Source organism: Mus musculus, chromosome 12, assembly GCF_000001635.26.
Source record: "Mus musculus strain C57BL/6J chromosome 12, GRCm38.p6 C57BL/6J".
Classification (NCBI taxonomy): Eukaryota; Metazoa; Chordata; class Mammalia; order Rodentia; family Muridae; genus Mus; species Mus musculus.
In genome coordinates this window covers 109885004-109900620 of record NC_000078.6, presented here as the reverse complement: position 1 = coordinate 109900620, position 15617 = coordinate 109885004, and the positions used below count along the sequence as shown (strand labels likewise).

Below are 15617 nucleotides of genomic sequence, written 5' to 3'. Positions count from 1 at the left end.
AAGCACTAAACAACTTGGGCTGTGGTCACCTGAACCTGAACTTCTGCGGGGGTCCTGCCACACAGTCCTCTAATGTGGAGGTGGCCTGGGGTGTCTGGACAGGTAATGAGCTCTGTCATAGGAGATATGCCAGCCCCTGCATTCAGCAAGAGCATTGGGTATGACAAAGAGCCTGACCATGGGAGGAGAGAAGTAGTCACCAGCTTACCAATGGGACCAATAAGAAATCTCTGGGGACAACTGGAGCAGAACTGAGCAGTTGGCCATAGGTTAGAGAGGTACAGGCAGAGAGGGAGCCTGGGCTGGGAGGTGTCCAGGCCAGGCAATGGTGACAGATAGCCCAAATGAAGCTCCTGTACCTGCTGTGACAACTTCAAACCATCATGGGACATCTCAGTTCTCAACGTTTGATGCCTGTGACAAGGATGGTGGAGCTGGAGGCAAGAGATCCACATTGCTGGGATCTCCCTGGGGGAGTCCAAGGAGGCCTGCATACCTGCTCTTCTGGCTTCTAGGAAACATCCTGCCCCTTGGCTTGTGACTGCTTCTCTGACTGATATCCTTCTCTCATGCCATCCCCTTCTCCCACCCACTCCCTTCCCTCTAAGGACCCCACATAGTTCAGAACCATTCAAGACTGTGTCCCCATCTTGAGGTCCTTATGGACATCTGTGAGTCCCTGTGCATGGTTGCTCCATCTTCAAGACTCATTGTTTCCTGATGTCCTCAAAGGCTTCAAGAGACCCACTGGAGATGGCCCTGAAACCCAGCTACAGGAGCTCAGCACTATCTCTGAATGCTGGGATCTTAGACAGAGGTGAAGACTGGTGCCTTCTCAGGTCTCCAAGTCCAATGTTCTGTGTATGGCACATCTCAGGCCCTGGTTGAAGGGGAAACCTGGGCCCTGCAGTCCTGGTGCTAGCTAGTGTCTTTGAGCTGGGCCAGAGCCTAAGAACTATAGCTGGGGCCCGGCCAGGGGCTTTCTGGACTCCTCTCTGCAGTTGCTGCTCGGCTGGCTGGTCACACATGCTTTACATTAAGGCCAAAGAGTGTGTTTTCTGTGCAGTCTGGCACAGGGGGAGAACACTGACTGTGAAGGGTCCTGGTGGGATGCCAAGGCTAGAGAGAGGCCCCAAAACTGAAGAGAAGAAAGGGGGTGCAGGGGGATAGTGAGACCAGAGACCATATTTGCTTTCGGCTGGTCCACGAGGAGTACAGGGGTTGTGCCTTCAGGGTTCTAACAATGTCCCTAGAATGACAAGCCAAGGTCACCAGCATGGTGGATGGAGGGAGATCTTGGGCCTTCATCTGCTTGGCCTGGTCCTGTGACTTAAGAACTCTCTGGCCCTTTCCTGTCTTCACGGTTGACTGTCCTTGATGGACCCCTATATACTGAGACTTCACTAGTACTGGAGGGTGTCCTGGTTCTTTACATCTGTGGAGAATTCACTGAAGTTCCAACATCATCCCCAGGATGCTGGCCTCGGTGGTGAGGTTCCCATCCCATCTTGATGTTCAGACCTGTTTTCCCAGCCAGTGCGTCCTCAATCGAATCCTCCCTCTAAAACTGATCACTGCTTTCTACCCTGGAGACTTTGCCTTCTACCCACGACGCTCTCACCTCCAGCTCCAACCTCAGTGTCCTGTCTAGAGCCCATACCCCAGAGGTGGCAGTAAGATATCAGGATGGGGGCTCCTCCTCCCCCACTTCCACCCCACTCAGGGAGCTGCGTTCACAGGAGCTGTTGGGTCTATTGCTACATAGCAGGTCACTTTGGATGCGACCTCCTACTTGAATAATGTTATGGCTGTTCCTGTCCTCATGGCTCTGGCATCTGGTGTAGTTCCATGCACTTACTGTGGGAAAGAATAAGTCAAAGCCATGATAGTGAGGCGCTGCTGGGCCAGAGGGCATCTCTAGGATCGTAAGTGTTCAGTGGAGGAAAGCTCGCACAGAAGGGCACATTTTGAGCCAGGTTATGAAGGAGTCTGTGTCTAGAGAATTTGGTGCTGGGAAGAACACATTCATCTCTGTGAGCCTGAAGTAAGTAAGTCACAGCCTAGTGCCAAAATTCTACCTGAGGCCTATTTTGTATATCCTGGGAACCAAAGATAATTTGACTTTTTTTTTTTTTTAAAGGCTTATACTTTAAAAAGTAAAGACGAATCTACAGCCAGAGATGTTGCGGAGTCTAGCAGGGCCATTTCTGTCAGGAACAACTTGTACATAGAGATGCTACATCAGGCTCTGGTCACACAGAGCGGGGGGTGGGGGGGGGAAGAGGTGGGGTGGGGGGGAGGGGCTGCAGCTGCCCTGAGGATGGGGAGAGAGACTCCGCACTCCAGCTTGTGCACGCTATGGTGTGACCCCCCAACCCCTCTCCCAAGAAGGTAGGATGAGCTCATTGTTGTCGCTGGACTGAGCAGACCCACCTCTTCCAGCCAGATCCGTGACCCTTGGGCCTGGGAGGGAGAGGACTCCCACACTCATTTGTGAATTAGGCGTATTTTCCACCGGCTGGCCGGGTCTGCAGGGACCCAGAAAGAAGACGTTCCAAGCTTTGTAATGTTTCAGCTCTAATGAGCTGGAATTCTGGTGGTTACTTCTAATCCCACTGTGTTTACCCCAATCAGCGATCGAAAGGTTGGCTGCCAGGATAGCTGTCATTCCTTCTGTGATTAGTATTCTGGCAGGCCATTCTGTTTTCCAGGAAAGGCCCCTCATCCCCACCTCTGCATGGGCTCCAGGCATCAAGGCATCTTCTGAGGCCGAGGCCCAAGGCACCAGGCAGAAATGCGGGGCACAGCAGTAGATGCGGTGATGGGTGCTCAGCTGCTCAGGAAGTTAATCTTCCAAAGAGTCGGCCTTTTTTGGGCTTTGTACGAGGCTTGCAGTAAACACAAGGGCGCAGTGTGAATTTCCAAAGAAGTCACCTGGGGACCCCTGGGCACAGTCTCTGGGGGAACTGTAGAAGTCACTGTGATGTTTGAGAGCCCCGAGCTACCTAACACAGAGTGTGGGAGTAGAGCGCCAAACATAGGTGTACCATCAAGGTTAGGGAACGTAACCACTCACAGAGTCAACCAAAGTTCCCTTTGCCTTTAAGTCAAGAGGTGTAGCCACCTGAATGTGGAGGCTGTTGTCATGGTCTAAAGGGCTAGGGCCAGAGCCTGTGCCATGCAGGACCTCTGCCTGGTCCTGTTAACCTCTTCTTCCTCCTAGAGCCTTGGCTAACACCACCGCAGAGTTCTTCTTCTGAGGGTCTAGCTGAACCGCCCCGTTTAAGAGACCGGAATGACCCAGGTTCAAGAGCAGATGTAACTCCAATGCTATCACCCGTGGAGACTTCCTGAGTGCCTGTTCTGTGATAGACTCAGGAAAGGTGACAGGGTTCCTGTTGGCGTGGTTCTGGGCTCAGTCTGGGCTCAGTGCCACGTGTGAAGTTTAGTTTGGTTCTTTCATCCTGGATCGGCCTTGTCAAATCATTCACTGTTGTCTTTGAGCCAGCGTCAAGGCTCTACTGGCTCCCCTGACACTCACCAGCCTCAAAGTGCTACAGCAACCAGACTCGATGACCTCCACTTGCTGAATAACAGGGCCAGTGGCACGATGCGTTCTTTCAATTTGCTTTTCCAAAGTCAGCTGTCCCATAGCTCCGGATGGTGACAGACTGTCTGCTTGGGGATGGCTATCCGGAGCAGTGGAAATAAAAAGGTGTAGGGGTGGGGGTTCTGTGTGAGAGGCCAGGGTGTGGCAGGGTTCAGGGTGTGGATACACTATACCTGGGTGGAGGTATAGTGTATCCACAGAAAAGGAGATCAGGAAAGCCCTGGGCTACCCTCTGCACCATGGCATGGCTCCATGCACAGTTCTTGGAACCCTTGGGAGTTGCGTCTATGTAAGATGCAGGGCCTGGGAGCCGCTCAGCCCTGGCCACAGGCTCACAGTTCAGAGCTTACACATCTGCCTGGAAAGTGTTTCCTTTTTATGAGCGAGTTCCAACTTGTTAAATTTTACAGCAGTGGGAAACGTGTAGCCTCACTTAGGAGTTACAAGGGCCTGGGGTGAACACACACTGTAAAGCCCGGTGGCCCGTGGGAATCTGCTTTTGAGACAAGCCCAGGCGCAGGATGGAGATGCCTCGGGCACCCAGAGATTCCATCAGAATGGCCAGCGTGGTGCCAGGACCCCACATGGAGCCTGTGTTGGGCCTCCCTGGTCTCTTGAACCATTCTTGGTTTTCCTGGAACCAGAAGAAGGCTAAACCTTCCATACTGAGCCAGAAAGAGGTGTGGTCAGCAGGAGGCTCTCAAAAGTGTCAACATCCCAAACGTCCAGACTCTGTGCTCCCTGCATATCCCTAAATTGCATATTTTAATGGTGGGGAAGTAGGGGATGATGGTGACTGGATTATATGTTGGTTCTAAAGTGAAGACAAGGGTTCTTATAAGGCAGTGGTTCTCAACTTGTGGGCCACGACCCCTTTTGGGGGTAAAACGACCCTTTTACAGGGGTTACCTAAGACCTTCTTGCATACCAGATATTTACATTGTGATTCATAATAGTAGCAAAATTAGTTATGACGTAGGAAAGACAAGACTATGACCCAAGAAAGGTGGGCAGCCTAGCAGCTGGAGAAGGTCCCTTCCTTGGGTGGAGCCTTTCAGGGAGAATATGCACAGACATCTTTCCTCTGGCCTCAGGTGACCATTTTAGTGTAAAAGTATATAGATCGTCACAACACGCTGGCAGTGAGTTCACAGTAATCTACCCCAATTGTCAGAGGGAACCGGCCCTCGAGAACCCAAGGCCAAGTGTCCATGTTCCACTGACTGTCAGCACTGTGACTTAAGCATCGGGAAGGACAGTGTGATCAAGCGGGAAGAGCAGGAATAAGTGACCAGGCTACAGGGTGGAGCACCCAAGAATGTCCCTGTTCTTGGGAAAGAGATGCCAGAGAGTTTGTTCACCACTTCTGTCACGTGAGGAGGTGGCCACAAGCCAGGAAATAAACCCTCACCAGACATGCAACGGCCCATTGCCTTGATCTTGAACTTTGCCCACACTGTAACTGTAATGAATAATTACTGTTGTTTACAAACCGTGGACTGTGGCGTTTCAGTAAAGCAGACTGCATCAGCTGGTGTAGGATTTGACCCAGACAAAGGTTGCTGCCATAACACACGTTGAGAACCTGGCAGCCAGCAATGAGTAGAGAGCAGAGCAGAGGGCCGTGGGGAGATTTAGGAGCTAGACAACGCCTTGTTTGTCATGACTGTAAGGTGACTGGCAGAGACTCAGGGATGGAGGGGTGCTGAGAGAGGGAGAGCCTCTGTCTGCTGAGGGTTTGGGCTGCCTGAGAGACGGTGCCTGTGAGGAGGAGGATGGCAAAGACCACTGTGGTCTCTCAGACCAGTTACACAATGGGGAAGCGCTTAGCTTAGCTGAGATTGCGTTCCGTGAGCTGTTTAAGAGTGACCTGTCAGGCTTTTCCTCTGGCGCGCCACCGACGATCCTATTGTCATCATGGGCAGCCGCCCCGCCCGGTGTTACCGGTATTGTAAGAACAAGCCATACCCAAAGTCTCGTTTCTGCCGTGGTGTCCCTGATGCTAAGATCCGAATCTTTGATTTGGGACGGAAGAAAGCAAAAGTTGATGAATTCCCACTTTGTGGCCATATGGTGTCAGATGAATATGAGCAACTCTCTTCTGAAGCACTGGAGGCTGCCCGTATTTGTGCCAACAAATACATGGTAAAGAGTTGTGGCAAGGATGGCTTTCATATCCGAGTGAGGCTCCACCCTTTCCATGTCATCCGTATCAACAAGATGTTGTCCTGTGCTGGGGCTGACAGGCTCCAGACAGGGATGCGTGGTGCCTTTGGGAAGCCCCAGGGCACAGTGGCCAGGGTTCACATTGGCCAGGTCATCATGTCCATCTGAACCAAGTTGCAGAACAAGGAACATGTGATTGAGGCTCTGCGAAGAGCCAAGTTCAAGTTCCCTGGCCGCCAGAAGATCCACATCTCAAAGAAGTGGGGCTTCACCAAGTTTAATGCAGATGAATTTGAAGACATGGTTGCTGAGAAGCGGCTCATTCCTGATGGCTGTGGTGTCAAATATATCCCCAATCGTGGTCCTCTGGACAAGTGGAGAGCCCTGCATTCCTGAAGGCTTCAATAGTTCTCCTATACCCTACCAAATCGTTCAATAATAAAATCTCGCATCAAAAAAAAAAAAAAAAAAAAAAAAAAAAAAAGAGTGACCTGTCAGGTCACTTAGCTCCTTCTCAAAGTACTAAAGGTGAAACTTGGTTCCTCCTGACCGCATACTGGAAGGTGGCAGAGGTGAAAGGTCTCAAAACAGAATTACTAAGCAGCAAGGAACTAGAAGCTAAGAGCTGAAATATTTTTTTTAGGGTGTATGTGTGTGTGAGGGTGGGAGTCAAAGGTCATCTCTAGGTATCTCTTCTCCCTGGCTACCATCTGCCTTGTCATTTTGAGACACCTCAGCTATACATCATATTTAACCAAACCACGGAACGCCCCTGTGTTAGTGTGAGTGTTCCCCCATTATTACCAAATAACACACATAGACCGGGAGAGGTCAGGAAACTGACCTCGGAGAGCTCAGATGGTGAGTAGCAGAGCCTGGATCTGAACCCGGGTCTTTGCTGCCCATTTGTCATAGTGAGAAGAGCTAGGGATAGGGAACAAGAAGCAGAAGGAGTCTTGGCCCTGGGATGATGACAGCTGGCTGGAGCTGGCAAGGCACAGGAGCCAGTGTTCACATCTAGCTTCTTAACCTGAATTGAGCTCCTTAGAGCCAAGCACAGAGCTGAGGACGTCTGGGAATTCTGAGGGTATTTTTAACATGTTTTCCTTTTAATAACTGCCTAAAAATATTTTACCAGTTATAAAGGAAAGGCTGCTTTGCTGTGTCTCTTCAAGCCCCTTCCACACAGGGATTACGGTCCCAATGAGGACATGAATCTATTTTGGGGCGTCTCAAGAAGCTTGCTTTTCACAAAAGTGTTGTGGGGAAAAAAACAGCTAAAGTAGAAACTTCTGATTACAGCCAGAAAGAGGTGTTCTCCCTCTTGCCAGCCTGCTTTACAATAGAAAAGCCCTTACCTGGGAACACCTTGAAAGGCAAAGGCACCCAGGACCCTTGAGGGCAGAGTCCTAAGCAAAAGGGGTCACAGAAAAGGTCTTTTTAACAGACTGTGCTAGGGGCCAAGACTCTGCCTTCTTCCTAAATCCTGGACACTAAACCTTCCCCAGCATTAGGCACAGAAAGGCAGACTCCATCACTATACTGATCCCCTGCAAAGATGATGGCTCAGTGGGACCCAGCTGCTGTCTGAGCATCTCATACACTGGACCCAAGAAGTAGAGAGAAGTGCCTGAGACAGTGCTGGCTGGAGTTCTGCCTCACCCTGCTGGGGACTTCTGGGACCTGCCATGGGCTCACTTACACTTTCCCCAGCAGGAAACAGGACATGCAAGTTAGAACTCTGCTTTCAGCAGGGTTTGGGGGGGGTGCTGCCCCTCTACTTTATCCCTTGACTGAGTCAGGGAGTGGTTTTGGCTGGAGTGATACTAAAAGAGGAAGTGGGGTTCAGCATGCCCACCCCAACCCCAGCCTGCACACTGCACCTTAGGCAGACTGGCTGCTGTTTAATAGCAAGATTAAATAGGATGCAGATCTTCATTAATTCTTCAAATAACCCAGATACAATAAAAACTCACTCATCAACCCAAGAGCCAGGCAATCCCAGGCTGCTGAAAAACAGCGGCCGGAGGATGCCAGCACTGGGATGAATCAGATGTAGGAGTAATCTAACAGGGATTAGAGAACAGCCATCATAGAAGCATCCAGGCCAGTTATGAACACGCTCGAAATGAAGAAGAAGAAGAAGAAGAAGAAGAAGAAGAAGAAGAAGAAGAAGAAGAAGAAGAAGAAGAAGAAGAAGAAGAAGAAGAAGAAGAAGAAGAAGAAGAAGAAGAAGAAGAAGAAAACACCAACTAGAAAACCTCAGCAAAGAAATAGCGGGCATTTAGGAAAATGCCAAAGGGACATTTTAGAGCTAAAATAATACAATAACTGAAATTTGAAAACCTTGCTCTGTGGGCTCAGTGGAAGAGTGGAGACAGCCGAGGAGAGAACGATAAACTCAAAACGGGTCAATGGAGTTCAGAGTCAGACCAATCTGCAGAGGCACTGCCAGTGGAAGACGTGCGGAGACTTGGAAATTGGGGAGATGATGACACAGGGTCAAACTTGGATGTTCTTAGAGTCACTGAAGAGAAGAACGAACCCACTAAAGGAGATTCTGAAGGAATAATGACTCAAAAATCCCCTGAATTCATGAAAAACATAAACCATAAGCCTACAGTTCCAAGAGACTGACAGAAACCCAACAGAATAAAGTCAAAGAAACATATGGCAGGGAGTCATTAAACACCTGAGGTCTGGACTCCAGGGCTCTTCCTCCTCAGGGAATGAGTGGCTTTGAGAAGGGGGCCAGGCTGACCTCCAACTCAAGGCAATCCACTTGTTTGGGGTGACCTTGAATTCCTGTCTCTCTACCTGTTTTAGGCTGGCAGATGCTGTGATAGTGGGTGAGAGCCATGGTTGGTATCAGGACCTCTGAAACCTGTGACATCACATAGGCTTGACCCACACACCCATTGCCAAGGCAACAGCCACCATATTCCCAGAATCTACCTGGCTCACTTCCCACCTTTACCTGTGACTACATCAGCATCCATATATAAAAAAGCACCCCCCCCAACATCTCTTTCTCTCTACCCCCTTCTCTTTCCACTGATGCCACTTTGCCCTTCTCTCTCTCAATAAACCTCACTGTTTGGCCTGGTGTGGTCCTTCTGAAGCCGTGGGGCGATCAAGATGATCATAACAGCCACCAGGTCTGGCTTCAAGGGATAGTCCTGAAAGCAGTCGACAGTGGAGGGGAAAGTCATTGCATTTTGGGGTACACCAACCAGAAAATAGCAGGTCCCATTCTGAAATAAGGATGGGAGTGGGGAGAGAAAGAAGTAACTGCTAACTCTGAAGTTTGAATCTGAAAAAAAAAAAAAAACCTTACTCTTCAAGAGTAAGGGGTGGGGAATACATTTTAATTACAAAACAGTCTCTCTAAGGAGCCAGGGGAGAATTCCCAGTAAGGATAGGTACTCACATCACAAGCCTGACATCCTGGGCCCCACCCAGAAAGCTGCAAGCAGAGAGGGCATCTATGATCCCAGCACTCCTATAGTGAGAGGGAAGGTGGAGGCAGGAGAATGGCCTGGAAGCTCACTACTCACTGGTCAGATAACCAGGACTATATAAAGCAGGCGGAACCAAGAGAGAGCCTGCTTCTACCGACAAGGTGGAAGGAGAGAATGGAGTTTCCAAAACTGTCTTCACACACACAACTAATTAATCACTTAGACCTTGCTAAAGGAAGCCATACTTTGTGTTCGTGGGAGGAGGAAGGTTTGTGTCGCCCAACCGCATAGTGAATGCCATCTCAGCCACATTACCACAGAAGAATTTTGTTGATCTCTACAGACTTTTGAGTTTAAAAGGAAAAGCCAACCATGTAGAACAGGAAACCCAGCACCGAGAAAGGTAACCAGAGGATGAACTCACGCTGTCCAATTTCAAGATGTGCAGAGACCGCCACACAGTGTGGTCTTGGCAGAGAACAGACACAAAGGTCCAAGGGATGGAAGTAGAGAAGGGCCGGACCCTGCAGTGGGCTGAGAGGCCTCTTAAGGCAGAGCAAGGCAACCAACGGTGAACGAGTCATTCTTCAGTGCGAGTGGCGAAAGGACCAAACATCTACACACAAGCACAAACGGAAGGCTCTAGACATGAGCTCTGTGCCTTTCACAAAGATTAACTCCAAATGAACCCAGCCTTAAAGGGAAGGGGGAGGTCCCCTTAAACACCCTGAAGAAGAGACAGGAAAGAATTCTGCTTGGGTTTAGATTTGCTATTGAGTTTTCGTAAATAACCCACATAGAATGATGCAGGAGAAGGGGATAACCGTATGACCCGGATATTAAAATCTCCTGGGGCTGGCAGAGATGGCTCAGTGGGTAAAATGCCCGCTGCCCAAGCCTGAGGACCCGAGTTCCTCCCTCAGCAGCTACGTAAAGAAGCTGGATTGTTCACTTGTAACTCTAGTGCTGGGAAGGTGGGGACAGAAAGGTCTCAGAGACTCACTGTCACCCAGCTAGCCTGATCAGTGACTTCGGAGTCCAACGAGAGAGCCTGTGGATAGCTCCTGAGAAACAACATTCCAGGGTTAACCTGTTTCCTGAAAGCCTGTGCACGCATACATACACACACAGAAAAAAAAAACTGTTAAAAATTTAATTCTGTTCTTTCAAGTCTTTCTTAGAAGAAGGAAAGCAGCCTAAATATCCATGTGCCACGCGTGAGTTAATCTGTTTGTATCCACTCAGCCTTTGGACACTAATCGGCTTGGATCCAAAATAAACAAAGAATTCTCACAACTCAACAAAAGGAACATAAGCCACCTGTACAAAACAACAACAACAATAACAACAAAACAACAACAGAAACCTTAGGCAAAGATCTAAACAAATCTCTCATCAAAGAAGACATCAGCATTGCAAAAGATGTCCAGAAGGTAAACAGAGGCATTTGGGTCTTCGGGGACTTACAAACCAAAACACTATTGAGACAGAGATGTGCACCAATGAGGCTGGCTAGAGGCCAGTGCCAGGTGCTGGCAGGGATGGGCTGACAGGAACTCTCGTTCATGGCTGGTCATAATGCAAACTGGCACAGCCTCTGTGGAAGACAGTCTGGCAGTTTCTTACAAAGCTAAATATAATCTTAGCATATGATCCATCAGTCATGCTCCTCACTGTTTACCCAACTGAGTCGAAAACTTATGGCCACCCAGAAAACCTGCATATGAATGTTTATAGCAGCTTTACTCATAATTGTATAAAACTGGGGGCAAGCAAGATGCCCTTGCAGGAAACGGGGAAGTGAGCGGCGGTCCGTCCACTTGGTGGAATAGTATTCAGCAATCTAAAGAAGCGGCCCACCGAGTCACAGAAAAGACACGGGTGAGCAGCAGACGCCCGTGGCTGGAATGGAAGAAGAGATCCTGCAAGTGCAGTGCTAAGAGAAAGAAGCCACGTGGAAAAGTCCACGGGCTGTGCGGTCCTAACTCCGTGGGATTCTGGGACAGTTTAAATGACCTGATGTCATTAGGGAGCTGGGTAGACATCTGATGAGGCACAGAGGCTATTGAGACCTAGAAGGTGTTTTATATCACATTCATACATACACGTGGAGGTGGAGGCTGAAACCATGGGACCTCATGGCCTTAACTTAGTGTTCATACTCAGGATGCAAGGCAGCATCCGATGGACTTAAGAGAATCACAGATGTAGGCAGCAGCTTCTCTGGCGGGGAAGAGGGCTGACCAGGTGAACTCTGAGAGAACTGCATGTGAGCACTGGGTTGTGGCTGATAGCGTTGTTTCCCAGGGTGGTGCAGGTTGGCAGTTATGAAGCCCCTCCAATAGGCTGGGGACCTTAGTACATATCCGTAATTAAAGTGTCCTTATGGCAAGATGGGAAATGGAAGCGAGAGTCCCTGGAAGGTCACACACAAGTCAGCTAGCCCGATGTACACAGTAGTGAACAGCAACAGACCCTTTCTCAAGCAAAGTAGCAGGTGAGGACTGACGGCCCAGGTTGTCCTTTGATCCCTATGTATTTTGTGGGATGTGTGAGTCCACACTCAACACATGTGAATATACTCCGCCCCCCTCATGCTCTACAAGGAGATGGAAGTAAACAGGCAAATAGGTGGTCAATGACAAGAGCCAAGTTCTTTGTCATCGCAAGAAGAGCATCTAAAACAATTCAGGTGGGGCTGGAGACATGGTGCAGGGATTAAGAATACTGGCTACTCATCCAGAGGACCTGAGTTCAATACCCAGCACCAACGTGTAGCTCAGAGCCATCTGCAACTCCACTTTCAGGTTTCCAACATCCTCTTCTGACATTCATGAACACAAGAAACACAAGCGGTATATAGATATACATGCAGGCAAATCACTCACACACTATATATATATGACCAACCCACATCAAACTGACCTATAGGCAAATCTGTGGGACATTTTCTTAATCAATGATTGACTTAGAAGGGCCTAGACCACTATGCATGGTACCACCGCTGGCCAATGGTCCCTCCTTGGTGCCATAAGAAAGCAGGCTGAGCATGTCACGGAGAGCAAGCCAGCAGGTAGCACTCTCCTCCATGGACCTTACCTCATTTCCTGCCCTATTGGCCTTTGTGTCCCGACTTCCTTAGATGATGGACTGTGGTATGGAAATGTAAGCAAAATAAACCCTTTGCTATGCATCTGCTTTTGGTGATACTGCCTCACCACAGCAATCAAGACCTCAATCAAGACAGCCCCTGAATGGTGAGGTAAGGTGTAATGGTGCATATTGGGAGTGAGTGATTAGCAAAGCTGTCAAAAAGCAAAGAGTCTGGGAAGACACCAGGGGAAAGGTACCTTTAAAGACACTCCCCTAGTGACCCCTTTCCTCCAACAAGGCCCCTTTTCCCATTTGTAGTTTGACCATGAACACCTCCTGCATTTGCCTCTTGATGCAGTGAAAGTCTCCATGATCCAGTTGCCTGTCAATCACACCTTCATTTGGGGACCAAGCTTTCAATACGTGAGCCATTTGGGAGGGGACATTTTGTATCTGCACAGTAACCCAAGGGTTGACATAAGCAGAAGGGGTCCTAGGAATATGGACATCCTAGAGGCAACGGACACGTCTTGCACCCAGGTTTTGACTTCGGACATTGAGTGCAAGAGGTGGAAAGGTCTAGATTTTGTATTGTCATGACAAAACATTATGACCAAGGCAACTTATACAAGAAAGCACTACATTTGGTTCTAGAGGGTTAGTTAGCTCATGATCATCATGATGGGGAGGGAGGCAGCAGGCCGGCATGGTTCTGGAGCAGCAGCTGAGAGCTACACCCTGATCCACAGGCATGAGGCAGAGAGGGCTAAACGGGAATGGCTAGGTTTTTTTGAAATCCCAGATCCCACTGTAAAGTAACACACCTTCAAGAAGGCCACACCTCCTAACCCTCCCCAAATAGCTGCACTCACTGGGGTCCAAATATGCGAACATTAGCCTATGGGGATCATTCTCACTTAAACCACTGAGTTCTGTCCCCTGCCCCTAGGGGCTTGTGGACATTTCATAATACAGAATATATCCAGCCCAACTTCAAGTCCACATAGTCTTTCACAGTCTCAGCACTGTTTTAAAGTCCAAAGTCTCTTCTGAGACTCAAGGCAATCGCTTAACTGCAACCCCTGAGACATCAAAAGCCAAAAGCACATTACGTATTTCCAACACACACTGGAACGGAATAGACATTGCCATTCTGAAAGGGAAGAAAGGGTGTATACCGAGGCAATCGTGGACCAAAGGAAGGCTGGAAACCAAGCCAGGCAAACACCAAATCCCGAAACTTCATTTTTAGTGTCAAATAGCTTATCCGGTTTCAACCTTCCAGCTTTGTTGACAGCACACGCTTCTCTCTCTTGGGCTGGTACCATTCCGTGTTTACAGCTCTCCTTGGCAGGTAACCCACCGCTCTAGCATCCCCAACGTCTTGGGGTCTCCAACCCAATCCAGACTTTCCCTTCATAGCTTCACACAATGGCCTTTCTAGACCTCCATGCAGGGCCTCCCCTGCCACAAACCTGGCCTCAGCAGCCTTCCTTAACCACAGAGGAAGATTCTGCAGCCCATTTACTCCTGAATCTTTGATCGCTCTGAGACCAGAACCACACGGCCATGCTGCCAAGTGCTGTTGCCTGTGAGGTATGAAACCTGGCTCTCTCCTTGAGTTATATTTGCATAATTGCATAAGCATTGATTTGTTCTTGCTCTTTAAGACAATAAGTGATCCCTCAGGCCCTTTCTCTTTACAAGTTGCAGGATTACCTGGGGACTTGCCCTGGGGGCACCATGTCCTTTATTCCATTTCATATTAAATCAAGCTTCCAACATTAGATTTCATGTTATTTCTCTCCAAAAAAAAAAATGTACAGGCTGTACACCCTGTAACCGTTGCTCTTTTTCATTGTAGATCTTGAAAAGAGAGATCACTAATAGCTACTTGACACAGTCAATACTAGGTTGTCTTGAAATCTCTTCTGCTGACAACACCAGTCTGAGAAATCGGCAGATTCTTAAAACAAAGGCACAGAGCAGCCGCAGTGCTTGCCACAAGATCACAACAATGGCCTCTAGCAAGCACAGTTGTTAATATTGTTCCCCTTGAAACCTTTTGAGCTCGGCCTCCACAGTCCACATGGCTCTCAGCATGACTTTCTTCCAAGCTCCTATTAGGATGGCCCATTAAGCTCCACTTACAGGATTCAACTGCTTTTCTAGTCCAAAGTCCCAAAGTCTTCTACATTTCTACACAAAAACCCCACAGCATGGTCAGGGCCATTACAACAATAGCCTACTACTTCCTAGCACCAATTTCTGTATTTGTTACTTTTCTATTGTCCTGAAAAAAAACCACCCTTGCCAGTTAGTGTTTTCTACCTTGGGCTTGCAGATGAGATGTTGACTTTAAGCTCCAGCTTCAGTACCACGCCCAGCTGCCCCTTGCCATGCTCCTGGCTATGGTGGCTGTGGACTTTAACTTCCTGGAACCATGAGCTCCATATGAGGTGCTTTCTTTTATAAGTTGTGTTGGTCATAGTGTTTGGACATGTCAATAGAAAAATAACCAAGACAGGCACTCTAGAAAGATGATCATGCCCAAGAACACGTGGGATGAGCCTGGAGCACAAAATGGTAGGATGTGAGAAGGTGCCTAAAAAGTCAGGCTTAATTGAGGGGGAAAAAAGTTCACAATAAAGTGAAGTGTGAGAATGAGAAGAACCCAAAGGAGATTGCAGTGGTCCAGGCTGGGCGACAGCCAAGCATGTCACATGGGATATTACCCACCGTCTCCACACTAGATGTCTGTGCATCACGTGGGCAGAGACGGTAATGAAGAACAAGGAAATGAGCTTTCCTATAGAAAATTCCCTGACAGTGATAAGCACTTTCTGTCTTTAAGAGGATGAGTCTGACTCTACCATCTCCTTAGTTGTGGGCCTGCAGTGTAGAGAGGAGGTATCTATCAGGCAACTTCACCAGAGAACAGCCCTACAGAAGCTGACAGCCTTAGCCTTGGAAGCTCAGCACCAGGGCACCATCAACTCCAGCTGTGGTAAGCCATGCAGATACCATGTGCCTGGGCACACACACAGTGTGTGTGTGTGTGTGTGTGTGTGTGTGTGTGTGAGCTCTTTGCTCCTGGATTCTCTTCCCATGCCATACGGTCCTGTTCCCACCAAGAGAGAAATACCATATAGATTCCAAATGAGGGACAGTCTGAAAAATCCTGTGTGAGCACTCCTTAGAATACTCAAGATTGACCTAAACATTAAAAAAAAAAAAAAACCTAAAAATATAAGTGTATCTCTCACCCCTCCTCAAAGAAGTGTCTT

General features: G+C 48.7%; 1 pseudogene; it reads left to right on the top strand.

The window, feature by feature from the left end:
- Positions 5489-6231, top strand: Gm3379 (predicted gene 3379; annotated as a pseudogene).